Source organism: Centroberyx gerrardi, chromosome 14 (genome assembly GCF_048128805.1).
Source record: "Centroberyx gerrardi isolate f3 chromosome 14, fCenGer3.hap1.cur.20231027, whole genome shotgun sequence".
NCBI classification, from domain to species: domain Eukaryota; kingdom Metazoa; phylum Chordata; class Actinopteri; order Beryciformes; family Berycidae; genus Centroberyx; species Centroberyx gerrardi.
In genome coordinates, this window is record NC_136010.1 from 13,537,844 (window position 1) to 13,555,067 (window position 17,224).

At 43.9% G+C, this 17,224-nt stretch overlaps 1 pseudogene; it reads left to right on the forward strand.

Moving 5' to 3' along the window:
* The first annotated feature begins 1,413 nt into the window (after window positions 1–1,413).
* LOC139928498 (uncharacterized) lies at window positions 1,414–10,367 on the forward strand (annotated as a pseudogene).
* The last annotated feature ends 6,857 nt before the right edge of the window (window positions 10,368–17,224 follow it).

Below are 17,224 nucleotides of genomic sequence, written 5' to 3' on the forward strand. Positions count from 1 at the left end.
ACGCACAGGCACGCACACACGTTTCAGTTCAATAAAGCAATATTTTTCTTCAAAGCAAAATACTTGTTTGTTTGTTTTTCCGATGGGCCATAGTACGTTTAATTAAAAGGGGGAAAAAAATTAATACCGTGAAATACCGTGTACCGTGGTATTTTGGTAGATACCGTACCGTACTGTGAAATTTCATACTGTTACATCCCTAGCCACCACCAACCTGCCCGGATTTTGCGGCTATGGCAGCGAGAGGGCGCAGCAGGAGCTTTAAGGGACCCACACCCCAGGCACCTGAGCAGCCAGCGTCTCACCAACGTGGAGCCCAGGGCCAAAAACAATGGGGCAAAAAGTCCTTTGCTGCTGCCGCCGCTGCTCCCGCCACCGGGTCGAACCGCCCATCCCGCCCGCCGGACGGGAAGAAGAGGCGGTGGACTTAGGAGCTGTGGTTAGTGGAGACAGAGGCTCAGCAGTCAGCATGAGATCCCTGCTCTGAGCCTCCCAGGACAGACTGGCAGTTTCCTCTTCCCCCCAAGAGACGGAGAAGAGAGGATCCAGAGGACCAGTGTCCTGTGTAACGGCCCGTTATGTTCACCCCGTTCACAGACAGGGAAAAGCACATGTTCCCCCAGTGCTACCCAGTTCACATACCCCCCCTCAACACCCTGCGGGGACAGTTCAGAGGGAAGTGGGAAAGTGTCATGTAGTGCTCACACCAAGCACTTTACATGGTTTTTCAATAAAGAAGCCGCTGACGCAGCCAGGCTCGTTTCTTCTCTCTTAAGCCGAGGGGCAATTCAAATTGTGCCGGAGGAGGAGAGGAGTCTGGGTTTTTACTCCCAGTATTTCCTCGTCCCGAAAAATGGAGGTTCATTACGTCCAATTATGGACTTACGTTTCCTCAATTCACACCTCCGGAAATACAAATTCAGGATGCTCATACACAATGTTCTGTTCCGCTCGATTTGACCAGGTGACTGGTTCACATCAGTGGATCTGCAAGATGCTTATTTTCACATAAGCATATATCCAGCACACAGAAAATATCTCAGGTTCGCCTTCAAGGGCGTAGCCTACGAATATCAGCTAATATAAGCAGCTCTGAATCCGATGCGAGCCACGGGCCTCAGAGTGCTGGCATATCTGGACGACTTTATCCTCTGCGCTCCCAGCAGGGAGGAAGCAGAGAGAGACACTCAGGTGCTGTTAGGCAGGCTCTACAGCTTGGGCTTCAGTGTCAATCACGCAAAGAGCGTTTTGTCTCCCACTCAGAGTATAGAGTATTTGGGCCTCGAAATAGACTCTGTTTCTTTTCGGGCTTTTCTGTCACAAGTTCGGGTGGAGTAATTTCGCCAGCACCTGGCTCTGTTTCGCCGGGGAAACTCTATCTCGCTACGAGCCTGCCTCCGCCTGACAGGGCTGATGGCGTCAGCCATTTCTGTCGTTCCTCAGGGGCTGCTGAGAATGCGGGATTTCCAGCGCTGGGTATCCTCGCTGGGTATATCGACGTCACCTCAGACGTATGGTGGGGGTTTCCCCGGGATGCCTCCTGGCTCTCCGTCATTGGAGAGACCCGGAAGTGTTCACTACCGGTGTCCCCTTGGGAACGGTAGTTATGAGGAAAACAGTGACAATGGATGCTTCACTAGGGTGGGGAGCAGTATTCGAGGGGAGGTCAGTAAACAGGACCTGGCCCCCGAGGTTCCGTCATGCTCATATAAATTACCTTGAGCTGTTGGCTGTTTTCCTGGTGCTCAAACATTTCCTGCCACTCCTGGGAAAGTGTCATGTGTTGGTCAGGACGGACAACATGACAGCCATGGCTTATAAACCGGCAAGGAGGCACGCGCTCCGTAAAGTTACACAGACTGGCCCAGAGTCTGATATTGTGGAGCAGCGAGCGCCTGCTGTCATTACGCGCGGCGCACGTCCCCGGCGTATTGAACAGCGGGGCGGATTTACTCTCCAGAGGAAATCCTCTCTACGGCGAGTGGAGGCTCAACCCCGAAGTGCTTCGCCTGGTGTGGGAGAGATTCGGCCGAGCGTCCGTAGATCTCTTCGCATCGCACGAAAACGCGTAGTGTCCTCTGTTCTTTTCGTTAAGAAACAGAGACGCACCGCTAGGAGCGGATGCACTGGCTCACCCATGGCCGAATGCGCTGCTGTACGCATTCCCCCCGCTCAGCCTCATCACTCCGATACTAATCAGAGTGAGAGAGCAGCGGCTGTCTTTGATTCTGATAGCCCCGTATTGGCCCAGCAGACTGTGGATGGCGGAGCTGGTGCAGCTCCTTCACAGCCAGCCATGGCCGCTGCCGTTACGCGCAGACTTGGTGTCACAGGTGCACGGACAGATTTTTCACCCACACCCCGAACGACTGGCTCTCTGGGCTTGGTACGTGAGAGGGTAAATCTGAGTCGGGTCTCCCGTTGAGGGTGATTGAGACTATTCAAAGCGCGAGGGCGCCATCTACGCGATCATTATATGATAATAAGTGGCACGTATTTGAGAGATGGTGTGAGGCTAGAGCCATCATTTCGTTCCAGAGATCTGTCCCGGATGTATTATGCTTTCTGCAGGATTTACTGGACAATGGTAAAGCTTTTTCCACCATTAAGGTCTATTTGGCCGCGATTTCAGCCTGCCATGTGGGTTTTGGGAAAGCGCCGGTTGGACAGCATTCTCTGATAAAAAGGTTTATGAAGGGAGCCCGCCGGCTGCGGCCCACACGCAAACCTTTAGTTCCGTCATGGAACTTGCCAACTGTTTTGGAGGCGCTCTCAGGGTTGCCTTTCGAGCTCTTGGATTGTGCTGATTTAAAGTTGCTTTCTTTAAAATCTATCCTGTTGCTGGCTCTGACGTCAGCCAAACGGATAAGTGAATTACATGCGCTATCTGTGCACGCATCCTGCTTGCAGTTCTCCCCGGACTATGGAAGGTAATGCTGCGCCCTAACCCGGCTTTCATGCCTAAGGTTAGCGATTCTGCCTACAGCTGCCCCATGCTGGTGCTGTTTGCTTTTCACCCACCGCCTTTTGCGGAGGAGAGTGAGAAGCAGCTTAATTCACTCTGTCCTGTGAGAGCTTTATGCATCTATGTGGACAGGACTAAGGGACTTAGAAAGAGTAACCAGCTCTTTGTATCCTGGGCCCCCTCTCACAGAGGGAGGGCTCTGACTCGCCAGCACCTGTCACACTGGGTGGTAGAGGCTATAATTCTGGCTTATGAGAGTCGTGGACTGCAGCCCCCAGAGAGCCTACGGGCTCACTCCACCAGGAGTATGGCCACCTCATGGGCCCTTCCCATGAGGTGGGACGCTGGGACACTTCCCATAGTGAGATACCTCACTCGGTTATCAGAGAACCGGGGTTACCCTGGTAACCTAAAGTTTCATATGTGCAAATTGTTAATTAACTAACTCCTGATAACTAAGAGCTGACCAAGGAGGTGAGAGGTGACATCAGATGACTCAGCCTCAGTCACATGATATTCGTTCTTACATCAACCTGTTTAGTTAGAGTTAGACACACCTACAGAGCTACTTGAACAAACGCTAAAAAATACAGAGGAGAGCATAGAGTTGACATTAATTCACAAAGTGCATGGAATATGGTTCTATTTCTCTAGTCTAACAGCTCTGCTTTTTAAAACAGAAACACACAGAGAAGGTGCAATTTACTGCATTTACTTTCCGTCGACTTGTGTGAGTATTGGCTAATGTGAACTACAATCTTGCACATGGAAAGACATTTACTCTTACGTTGATACATTTGAAATCAGAAAAAAGTCTAATAGGGCTAGTTTATAGTTTATAGTTTATAGTTTAAAAAAAGTCCTATAGCTCTGTCCCAGAACAGAAACAACCCTGCTGAAAACAACACCCTAGACCAGCCAAGCTGGTTTAGCAGGTGGCCAGCTTAGTTTATATTTTGGGCACTTTTATACTGGTCTTAGCTGGTCTACCAAACTGAGGGGCGAATTCACAAAAGGATTGCGCGGCTTTTGCTGACGCTAAACCTGTGCAAATAAGACAAAAAGAAACCGTGTAATTCACAAAGCACTCGCAAAGGGTGAAATGCCCCGCTAACTGCGCTGCCACACAAATAGCGTCTCGGTGCTCCTGTGCTATTTGCACGTATTTAAATTAGGTAATATGCATACATTTGGCGCAAAATTGCCCCCTTTCTATGCAAATGAGCCTCATTGCAAAAACAGTCCAATTCACAAAGGTCGGCGCTAATTGCCACACGCAGTTAGAGTGAAATTATTAGCGTCTTCAGAGAGTTGGTGGTAACTGAAGCATTTATAAGGGGTGTCACGCCCAGACTTTATCACTTGTTGATTTAACTGAGAATTGAATTGAATTGACCTTGCAAATGTCTCTGCAACAATTCCACCTTTGTGTGACCTAAAAAATAAAATTGTCTGTAAATACAGTCTGTAAATAATATTTTGACATTATTATTATTATTATTACTATAGAACTTTAACACAGATTGCTTCACAAACAAAAGCAAATAAATCAAACCAAAGTCTACACCAGCTGATTAATGGATCAGCACACCTTCAACCAGAGTGCAGGAACTAATCAGTGAAATCAGCTGATGTAGACTTTAGCTGGAATGACAACATGCAGACTCTCTGCCCTCCTTGGCCAGTTCAGTATTGGTTGCCCTTCCCTGGTGTTGCTTGGCCAAGTCCAGCTACAAACAATAAAAATATTATGGAATTTTTATTTATAAGACAAAATTTCCGCCTAGTATTGTGAGAATTCTGATTTTGGTGTTAGAATAATAATAGCCTAAAACATTAATTGGTAGCACTATCAATGCTTTTAAGGCCCAACAATTTATATTCTTTCAATAACAAGCACACAGCGTGTGTTTTAGTGACGTATAACCATCACCAAATACCTACATTTCCATAAACCACCATAAACCTACCTATGGACTCTATCCTCAAATAAGGGAGGCACAATTTTGTCTCTGAGGTGTGTTATAGTCTGAATCCTTTGTTCTACTAGATTTTAATTAATGAACACCTCTTCAAGTGGAGGAAACGAAATATGAGTGGAAAAGAGGGGGATTAAGTCATTAAGTTCAGTCATTAAGGTCTGTAAAAAGGTAGGCAGACAAGGAAATACAAGCTTTAATGTTATGAAAGAGAAAAATAGACCAAGCTTCTTACAGCACAATGAGGGCAAAAACAAGTGCAATTAAAGTCCAAGTCTCAATGGAGAAGAAAGGAAGTATAGTCCAGTTTGGCCTCTTAATCAAGGCTCATACTTCCACTAACTACTCGTTGCCATGGCCCACTTTGACCCCGTCTCAAGTTCCCACAGAAAACCAAATATACCGGGGGAGCGGCGCAATGAGATTCTTGAGACTTAAATTAGTTGAAAAACTCTAAATCATCACCAAAATGAAAAAGGACATGCTAAATAGGAAGCCAGTTTTCAGCTTTCTTAGAGTTTTTATACATCAATTTGAAGTAAATAAAAATCTATTTAAAGCACTTCTCTCCTCTTTTGGACGTCCACTGAAGCTGAATATAATCAACTAGATCAGACTAATCAGACTAAAGTGGGGAGATTTATAATCAGCTATAGCAGAGGGAGTGATTTAGTTGGCAGGTTATAAAAAAAGAGATGTGATGAAGCTGGAAAATAGAAAAAAAAAATTCTGGTCTCCAGTTGTACCTGAGAAAACATTTAAGATATAATACATAAACCACTGCTCACCTGTTCAGCTAAAGCCTCAAATAGTCACCATTATATAACCACTAAAACAACTCTCACACTTGTGCTGTGGGTGTATTATATATGAATGAATTCAAATTGGCAGAACTGCCTATGTGTGAAATTATTATATTGTTTGGTGCTCAAGTACAGATTTTGCCATTAACTGAGGTAGTCTCCAGGGGTTTGGAATAATAAAGGAAACATCTTCCTTCATGTAAGGAAACATGAAACCATTTTAGTTATTTTCAGTTTTTAAATTACAAACTGATCACTATGTCATTGTTTTTTGGCGTAGGTAGTATCTATTTGTATTAGAGACTCCTTGGATCTCAATGCTGCAAATGCTTCATTTTGGGTTTTTGTATAGATGAATGGAAATAATATGCATTGAGGTTTTTGAGGCACTCTGTTCCCAATATTTGTTAATATCTCCTTTGTTTTATCTCCTGTGTGATCTGGGCTTGTTTCAACATTACACCATACAGTCTATGGAGGATTAATGCAGGGAAGATTATGTGTTTGTGGATCAAAAACACAGGTTCCTGTGTTTCTCTGAATGCTCACTGGGCAGGAACAAGGCTTCTAGGTTAACAGAGAAAGGAGCAAAGAACCAGGAACAGAGGGAGAGCGCAGATATTGACTTCGCCTGCCCAGCAGTCTTTTCCTCTGATATCCTGAGGGAAGTCGTGATAGATTCCTCTCATGTTCGATTGCCATCAAGCAACTCATCTGAGAGGCAGAATTCTGCTTTGTTACGTGAGAAAAACATATTGTGTGTATGCATGTGTGTGTGTGCATGTGCATCAATATGTCCATGCTGGTTGATAGCAGTGACAGACGATGTGTTTCCATGTGTCTGTCTGCGTGTGTGTGTGTGTGTTTGCATTATGGGCAAACATGAGCTCTGGTTTGTTTATTCAGTGAAGAAGACAAAGAGGGTCAGAGGAATACAAAGAGAAATACAGACTGAAAGGGATTTGGAGAAATTGAAAAATAAAACATAGTCCAGTTATAGGCAGATAGATGTAGAGAAAGACATTCAGGGGCCTTCAAACACACACCCTGTAGCTGAAGGACTCTACATGTGGGGCCTTACTTTGTGATTTCCCTGCCTTGTTGGGTGGCTAAGTATGTACAAGTTGTTTATGCAGCCTGTGTATGTGTACCAAGTCTACTTTTGGTGCCATCTTCATTTCAAACAGCAGCCAGCCTTTGACCAGAGCCAGCTGTACTCTGCCCAAACTTGCCCAATTCCCTTTTCAGTCTTTTGTAACTCTGCCAATGTCTCTCCCAACTCTGTGCTCTCCCACCAACCACACAACCCCCCTCTCCCCCCAGCCCACCCCATGCTTACGATGCATTTTTTTCTTGATTGTAAAAAAAAACACCCAAAAAAACTCCATCAGGACGTCACATAAAAGACAACACCACCTGTCAACTGAGTTGCTGGAGAAAACATCCATTGTGATGTGAGCAGGCAGCCTTGGGCTGTGGCTAGGTCAACTGAGAATGAATAGAGTTGTTTTTCTCATTTCTTCCCTCGTATTTCTGTGATCCCATGTGAATGTATCAATGTCAACACATTGTGTGTGTTTGTGTGTGTGTGCCCACAATTTTGCAAATGCCTCTCTGCCCGCGGCACCTCACTGAGTGGCAATAGTAATGCTGTTGCTCTCTGTTTGGCTCAGATCGATCTTGTAAAGATGAGTTTCAAAGCAATGGGGAGAGAGGGCCATGAGAGACAGATAGAATTTAGAGGAGAGGCCATAAGAAACCAAGATAAAGCTGACGATGAGGTCTAGACTTAAAGCGAGGGGAAGATAGAGAATAATGGACAAATCAATCAAAGAGACTGGTGATTAATATAAACTATCTCTATAGTCCGACCCTGACATTTTTGACAGTTTTCAGTTGCTCTTGGACACGTTGCCAGACACTATTCAATTACACAACTTAATGCAGCTTAACATTTAGTACAAATGTATGATGGAGTCATTAACTACAGTTTTTGCATAGTTTGGGATGTTATGATGAGGAGAGTGGAAGTTAAGGACTTTGTAATAGCAGCCGGGTGGCCGGCGCGTCCTCCAGATGTTGTCTGGGAAATGTTAATTGATCTGCTAATGAAGTCTGGGCTCCTCCTGTCAGCTCTGAGCCTCAGAGAGACCTGTGTCATTGGAAGGGACACCTGCCTATCAGAGCAGACGACAGCAGACCTGGCTCTCTCTCTCTACCTCTCCCTCACACACACACACACACAAACTCATGCACAGAAAAGATAGACATGCACACACACACACACACACACACACACACACACACACACACACACTGACACTAGAAAAAAGGAAAACCTCATAGAGTGACTCCAGCTTTTATTTTTTTATTTTCTTAAAGTGGAAGTTTATATGGATCTTGATGTGCATCATAAGTTTCATGGCCTAAGGTCCCCATGAAACCCATTCAAAACCCATCAGCTGTCTGTCCATCAATCTGATAAAACGAGGCTGTTTTCATTAATTCCCGGAGAGATAGCTCGATATGTGAGGTTTTAATCTGACAGCAGCAATACACTTCTCTCTCTACACACACACACATAAACACTTCTTTACACTCACACACACACACACACACACAGAGCTGTCGGGAGGCTCCCAAAGTTAATTGCGCCCTTGTGCGGTCGGCTGTGACCACCCTGGCTTGCCTGGCGTTTTTGGCGGAAAGCCTGGTGAATGTCACCTTTCAGAACCAGTGAGTGTGTGCATGTGTGTGTGTGTGTGTGTGTGTGTGTGTCTCTATCTCTCCTTGTGTGTGTGTGTGTGTGTGTGTGTGTGTGTGTGTGTAAGCAGTGCATGGTGAGTCATGCTGGGGAGGGGTGGGAATGTGTCTGGCCGCTGCTGTGTGGACAGGGGGAAGACATGTTTAAAGTGAGACATGGAGAGGAGTCTGAAGACTGAAAGTGCCTGATAGGTTTCAAGGTGAAAGCAAAGTCACTTTTAAGCAGCATCTCCAACCTAGAAGTGCAGACTGCAGAACGCCATATGACCTGGCCTGTGTGTGAGACAGGACATGTTTTGTGATGTCTGGTTTTATATAGATATATGGATGTGCAATATTCTATAATTCCCTTTTAGTTTGTGGAAATGACCAATTGAGAAAACAAAAAAAAGCTTGGCTGTACCTGCCAGCAGGGGGCAGTGCAGGGTAATATTTGTGATGGTCATGTCAGAGAGCAGAGGCAGAGTTGCTGCTAGTGAGATGGAAACGGCCACTTTCTCAAACGACCTTTTCTTTTCTTTTTTTTTTCTTAAAAAGGTCACATTATACCGTACCTTATTAATTTCACAATACATCCACCAACTCTCATCACATTTTGCTCAGGTGAAATGAAATGATGAGCCACGCACATTCTAATCAGCGTTCTTTACCTCGGACTGGCTCAGTCATTGCTCTGTATCTCCGTAGCTTTTCAGTGTACTGCACCTTTTGTCCATTAGTTTCAGTCCTCTGAGCAAGCAGCCTGGGAACATAACCCCTATCAGTGTTTCACAGGGGGGAGCCACATGGGGAGGGATAGTGGAGGCACAGGGGGGAGGCAGAGCCATACAGGGACACTCAGTGGCTGTGGGGCTGGTGCAGTGTGTCTCCATGCAGCAGCAGGTGCAGGGACCCCCATCCCACACACACACACACACACACACACACACACACACACACACACATAACCCACCCCCCACATCACCCCACCCCAGGGAGCTGAGTAACATTGTGACTATGTCCCAACCAGGCTACTGCAAAGTCACCCACCTGCAGCACGGCCATGGCGCACCGCAGAGTTAGGACCGTCTGTCTCTCTGTATTTCACACATTTGTGTGACGGAAAGTGCTGTGTGTGTTTGGTTTCTCAGCGAGAGGCAGAGGGAAGAGAGGAGGGAGGGAGGGTGGAGAGAGAGAGGGGTAGAGAAAGAAAGAAAATCTGTATGCAAAGAAAGAGCGAGAGAGAGGGAGACAGCCGATACTTGTCGTGAGCTTTTGAGTGCTCGTGTAAGCTTGTGTTTTCTTGTGTGATGCCAACTATGGTGTCCAATCTATCCTATTAATTTGGACAGGAAATCATGTCCTCCGTCTGGCGCCCGCTTCCTATGAGTTATGGCTGCTCGTCCAAGCGAGTTGTTTGGAGTGTTGCTCTGATGAAAAACAACATTGCTGGGGAAAAAAAGTGCACAAAGAAACACGCACACACACATACGCGCAGATACACATTGACAAAGAACACACACACACACACACACACACACACACACACAGAGTACAGTGACAGGGTGATTTAGTGGCTTTTAATCATTCTCAAATTGCCTGTCGTTCTCTCTCCTACAGCAACATTTGATTACACACACCGGTACACTACATGAAACAGGATCCCACTCAGGAATCAGGAGTGGACTAAGTCGGACTTTTGTCGATGTCGGGGCAGGAACGCTTGAGAGCGCATTACAGTGTTTCTTCTCTGACATTTGGAGTCAGGGGAAAGTGCAGAGTGAGCAGGAGGCCAGTGAAACCTTCATAGATCTCCACAGTAAAGAGCAAGACCGTGAAGACCACGGCTCCATCACCGCCATCAGCAGCGTGCGCTAAATCGCTGAATCCACTAAATCCACTTGCTCCACATTCAGCCGCCTTTCCGAAGGATTTCTGAGAGGTAAAGAGCCGGTTACTTGTGATTTTAAATCCCAGTTCCATGTAGTGCCAAGTTGATGTTTGGAACAGCCTGAGGCCAGAGAGCTTTAGTCGGAGCTGTGTCCTCATCTGACTGCTATTTTAATACACTGTTACTATTAATTCTAGAAATGCAGTACAACACAGCGTTCACGTAACCGTCCTTTCACTCCTTCCACACGGCTTTTGCAGTACTTATGGAAGTGAAAATCCACCTTAAAACAGAATTCACATCCTCTATTCCAGTGATTTTAGACAGTTGAATCCATACTTAAAACAGGAACAAGCTTTTTCCAAAAGCTCAAAAACAGAGAACTGAGGCTGTAAACTGTGATCCCATCATAAGATGCCACCTGGTATGGCTCTAGTGACAGTGAATGAGACTGACGATATAATGCTGAAACTTTTACACCCAAATGAGTTCTGTTTCATTGGAGTGTTATCAGTTATTAATCACAAAAGCGGACAATATCTCCATAAAATCATCATCAGTACTCTTTCCCTAAAGGTTGGTCTCCTCTTCCCTGACAATGAATCAGTGAATAAACAACCTCACTTATTCAGCTTCAAAATAACACATGTGGACTCTGTTTTAAAGTGAATCTCCCATCTAGCACAACAACATATGTGTTTTGGCTGCAGTTTTTTACAGTAAATGCCCGGGGCTTTGTAGGGTCATATTTGTAGTTTGCTCTCTAATACTAAGGGCATTTTGAAATGTGTGGAAGCTGTTTGGAGATGAGATTTCTTAATCTCTCAATCCATCTCTGGGTTGCTTTCAAGGGTTTAGAGTCTTGTTGGTGAGTTGGATGAGCGGGTGGGCTCAGGGTGCTTGTCCACTATCTGACCCCATGACCTCTGCCCACTGGAGGGGGAGGGGGGGATTAACACAAACATACACCCACACACATGCATGCACAATTCCACTGAAAAACACACATCTAAACCACAGTCATATGGGCACACAGACAGATAGACAGACATGAGAGTGCACAGTCATGCTGCAACAGCTTTTTTTTCTATCTCACACATACACATACAATGGCATGGAATGCACTGCATGCATTCATTTTGAAAGCTAGAGGGTGGAAACTATATGAATCACTGTGGTGTTGGATTGCTTTCACCTTTCCCCTGGCTGAGTATGTTCACTGTAAATATGGGTTTGTGCAAGCAAGGGCAAAGTGTAATTGCTTGTAAACTATTGAAAGTGCATTAAGACAACAACAAAAAAATACCAATGTTTGCTGGGGATACACTATGATTTTTTATTTTACATTTACTTCCTGAGCATTTTTAAAATGTCATATTTTGGGGAAGTAATTTTGAGGAACATTCACCACTTATTTTGTTTTGCAAGAGGAGTAAGGAAACAATTATGGCTCCTCTTTAAGTTGTAGACCCTTCTAGGCCCTTGTAATTATTCAGTCAAAGGAAAGGAAGACATAAAGAGAGAACAACTGTCTAGAGTGAAAGAAATGATCAGAACAATGAGGTTTTATGAGTCTTTTAAAGCAGCAGTATGGATGACAGACAGCTTTACAGGACCTGACACAATCAAGCTGACATATTTATACCAGTCTAATCTCTGCAGTGCCAACATAAACTATCGGACAGAGTTCCTTGCTGTGGCTGTGTTGTCTGTTCAGAGAGCCGTCACCGCTGTCTGACCACACCTCCACTCCCCCTCCCCCATTTACTGCACTGCTAAGCCCCATAAAAGACACTGTCTATTTGTCTGTCTGTCTCTCACTCGCTCCGTTATCCTAGACCTCTCTCTCTCTCTCTCTCTCTCTCTCTCTCTCTCTCCCCCTGCGGCTGTTATAGATCTATGTGACTCTGGGGCTTATTGAGATGTATAGGATGACAGCTGTTATCATAGTAAAGCCCCCCGACTGTGTCAGCCATTCCACCGACATCGATTCCAGTTTGCGATTTTCACAAATGCACATATACGTACATGTGGGAGAAAATGAGGATGGCTGAGAAAAGATTTCTAAAGTGTGATGGTAAGGATATGAGGAAGCAACAGTTGAATTTAAGAATAGACAACAGAATTTTGACAGAAAAAAGCGGGCTTGCAAAAGAAAATATGAGAGGGGGCAAGCATTAACAATAGAGCATCTGCAAACCAATAACCCCCAGTTGTTTTGGAATATGATAAATAATTTGGGCCCAAAAAGAGTTAAAAACATCCCAATGGAACTGGTGTTGGAAAATGGATCCTCTGTCTTTGCTATTGATTGTGTTCTGAAAAAATGGGAAACAGATTTTGTTTTTTTATTTTCTGGAAGTAACTGTCCAGCTGAGTGGGATAATTGTTTTCTTGCAAGGATAGTTGATCTTAAAAATATTATGGAGGTTAATATGCAGCAGGATTCTTATTCCTTCAATCAGTACTTAAATGCTAGTATGACTGAAGAGGAAGTTAAAAGGGCAATTGGCGGACTTAAACTGAGAAAAGCAACTGGTATCGATAACCTGCCCAATGAACTATTGAAACTACCCTGTTTATTTCAAATTTTAGGTAATCTTCTCTCTATTTGCTTTGAGTACAGCTTGGTTCCCTCTGTTTGGCATAAATCTATAATAAAACCAATCCCTAAGTCCCAAAATAATGATCCTAGAGTTCCTTTATAGGGGGATAAGTCTTCTCAGTTGTGTTTATGAACTCTATTCTAGTATTCTTAATGAGCGACTGTATTGTTATTTGGAAACATTCGGTCTGTTGGTAGACGAACAAAATGGCTTTCGAAAGCATAGAGCTTGTATTGACCACATATATTCTTTATCTACTATAGTTCATGCTAGAATACAAGAAGGGAGGCCTACTTTTAGTTGTTTCATAGATTTTCAGAAAGCTTTTGACTGCATAAACCATGATCTTCTCAGTTTCAAATGACTAAAATCTGGTATAGATGGTAAATTTTATAACGCCTTAAAAGTTCTTTACCAAACCCCAGTTGCATGTGTGCAGGTCAGTGACTATAGAACAGGTTGGTTTCCAACCCCATTTGGTGTAAAACAGGGGGACGTGCTCTCTCCCACGTTGTTTGCCATCTATATAAACGATCTAGTACTAGAAATTAAGCAAGCAGCTATTGGTGTCAGATTGGGTGATTTTACGGTTGGCACTCTTTTATACGCAGATGATATAGTCCTCCTTGCAGAGACTGAAAATTATCTTCAAAGTTTGTTGAATATTGTGTACTGTTGGTGTAGTAAATGGAGATTGAAGATAAACAAAGATAAAACTCAGGTTATGCATTTCAAGAAGAAGGGAGAGTTACAGACTAAGTATAAATTTAATTTTGGCTCAACACTTCTGTCATACACTGAGCATTACAAATACTTAGGACTTACTCTAGATGACCATCTTACCTTTGAAGAAGGAATAAAAGTCTTATCAGACTCTGCAGGTAGGTTAAGCTATGGGATCTTGGTTATAAAACCTATACACAGTTGTATAAATCTTGTGTCTGTCCTATTTTAGATTATGGTGCAGGGGTCTGGGGTTATTGTAAGCAAACAAAATGTGACGCAGTTCAGAACAGAGCTATGTGCTGTTTTCTGGGTGTGCATAAAAATGGCCCCAAAACTTGCAGTATGTGGTGACATGGGATGGGAGCCATGTGAAGTGCGGCATAAGGGTGACATGTTGCGAAGTGGAATAGATTAATCAACATGCCCGATAACAGACTTACCAAACAAATTTTCTATTGGGATTTTTCAAATAATTATTCTTGGGCAAGGGAGCTTGCAATAATATTTGGTAAGGCAGGTCTCCAATATATATATAGAAATAAATGATCTTGTAGTGTTAGTCAAATTAAAACAATATTATTTGAAAATTATAAACAGAAATGGTCAGAAGAAGTTTTATGTAAACCAAAATTGAGAACGTACAGTCTGATTAAGTGTATTTACCATCCAGAGCACTATGTCACCCTTAACCTGACCAGAGCACAGAGGTCTGTCTGTGCCCAGCTGAGATGTGGTATCTTGCCTCTGGCAGTAGAAACCGGACGCTTCCACTCAATTCCAGAGGAGAATAGAAAATGTCACCTGTGTGATCTGGGAGAGGTTGAAAATGAAATGCACTTTTTGTTCTATTGTCCATTATATCACAATCTTAGATATAGGCTTTTCTGTAAAATGTCTGCAGAATGTCCTGATTTGTTTTCAATGTCTGATGAATGTAGACTTCAGTACCTGTTTACAGACAAAGTGTTTCACCTAGCCCAGTTTGTGTTAAATGCCTACCAACAGTGTAGGAGGGCGCTTTATGTTTGATGTGTTAAAGGCACAGTCTGTGCCTCAGATGTGCCTAAGTTATGTTTTATAGCTGTAATGTCTAAGGAGCAGGATTGTGTTCATATTTGGTTTGACATTGTTTGACATGTATGGAGGTGTATTATATTTGTTCTTTCGCTGTCACTATGTTATTGCTCTTGTTTGTTATGTTTGTAGTGTCTTGTAAGCCCATGCGGGCTGGGCACCTTTTGGTGCATGACACTTTGAAAAATAAATTACTGTTACGCTGATGATATCCAGCTGTATGTCTCTTTTAAGCCTGATGAGACTGACAAACTGACTGTTTTGCACGATTGTCTGACTGCCATTAAGGACTGGATGGCGAACAACATTTTACAGCTGAACGCAGATGCTTATCATTGCTTCAGATAGCATAGCTTCCAAGGTTGCTCAGTGTATTGGGTCCCTTTCTTCAGCTGTACAGTTTAATCTTAGAAATCTCTGTGTTATATTTGATCAGTCTATGTACTTTGATCAGCATATCAAATCATTGACCCGTACATGCCTCTTCCATTTCAGAAACATTGCCAAACTCAGGTCAGTTGTATCACAACCCGAGCTAGAGATGATCATTCACGCTTTTATATCATCCCGGCTAGACTACTGCAATTCCCTTTTCACCTGCCTCAGCAAGTCGTCTCTGGACCGTCTAGAAATGGTCCAGAATGCTGCTGCAAGGCTGTTGACCAGGTCCAGCAGGATGACTCACATCACACCCATCTTAGTTTCATTACATTGGCTTCCCATCAAGTTCAGGATTCATTTTAAGGTTCTTGTTTTCACATATAGAGCCCTGCATGGTCAGGCACCTGTGTACATTTCTGACCTGCTCCATCCTTATATCACCAGTAGGTCACTTAGGTCCTCTAAGACAAACAAAAGGTGATCGTGCCTGTGAACACTGTGGAACGCTCTTCCTATAGACACACGATCTGAGGTCTCTGTTGATGCCTTTAATAATCAGCTGAAGACTCATTTATTCAAACTGGCCTTTGTCTCGCCTCGTGCTGTCTAGTGTTTGTATTTTGTGTGTTATGTTTTATTGTTCGTTTATTTTTACTGTATTTATGGTCTTATTTTTATTTTTAACAATTTTACCCTTGTGAAGCACTTTGTGACCTTGCTCTGTGAAAGGTGCTATACTAAATAAACTTTTACTTTACTTTTACTTTACTTTTACACACACACATAGCGCTGCTGTCAGAGGTAGACTGGTCTCTGTAATCCCAGAGGGAGGGAAAAGAGAGAATCTAGCGTGCATTAGTTGGATTTGGGATTGGCCGCTTGTGTAAACCCTACATGGATTTACTAATGGCAAATCTAGTAATTCTCTCTTCTCTCTTCTCCCTCCTCTAACCAGAGAGCAACAAGCTCAACGGATTAGAGATGGTCCAGCCCAGCCAGGCTTACCTTGTTAGCAGCTGGTGTTAAAGAGTCAATTACCTCACTCAGAGTGAATGAGCAGAGTTTAACAATGGTAAAGGTCCAATTAAAGCCTGGATGCCTTGGTCCTGTTAGCCGAGATGATTGAAGCAATGCATTGCATACCTCCGCTTTTCAGGCCCTAAGTGTTTTAACAACTCCAAATTGATTTCTCTGACTCAGATGCCTGTTGAACCGTTTTACACACCATTCGCACCAATCTCCCTTATCGCCAACATGGAAGCGGTATGTAATGGGAAAAACGCATACATCGAAACTTCATGACAAATGCCCAGAAGAAGGAGGTGTAGCCTATTAATCATCCTCCGGCCCGGCCTGCCAGCGCGGTGACGGACTCACAGCGCTCATGGATCACATAGTCTCCCATGCTGACCCACCATCCATCATCACCACTGCTACACATGTGGGGACACGCATGTGCTGCAGTGCGTACACACATACACACATACACACACACAAACACAGATGTAAACATAGGTGCCTGTACTTTAGGATTTGAGTGATACAGGTTTTTGAAGGCTGATACTGATATTTTTTTTAATTGAAGCTGCTGATAGACAATAGTTTCTACCAATATTCAATATCTTTAAATTAGTTATATAATAATAATGTAATCAAACTGCATCACATCAGTCATATCAGAGGTGGATGACACTGACTGGTCAACATCATAAGCTAATATGAGCCCGGTCTAACCCTAACACACACAGGTGTGCGTGCGTGTGTGTGTGTGTGTGTGTGTGTGTTACTCTTTGCTACTGTACTTTTTTCTGTTTTAGACTGACAACCAGTGATGTTAGACAAGCAGCGACATTAGTCTCCGCCTTGTTTCTGTACATGTCCACCACTGTGCTTTCATTTCCTTTGCAAATTCTCCTTGCCGCTGTTGAACACGGTGCACAGCGCGGTGGCAAATACCAGTGTGTGTGTCAGATATAAGGCCGTGTTGTTGACTTATTTATGCCTCTCTGACACAGCTCTGCTGCCTGTCAGAACAACCCAAGGTGTGAGAGAACACA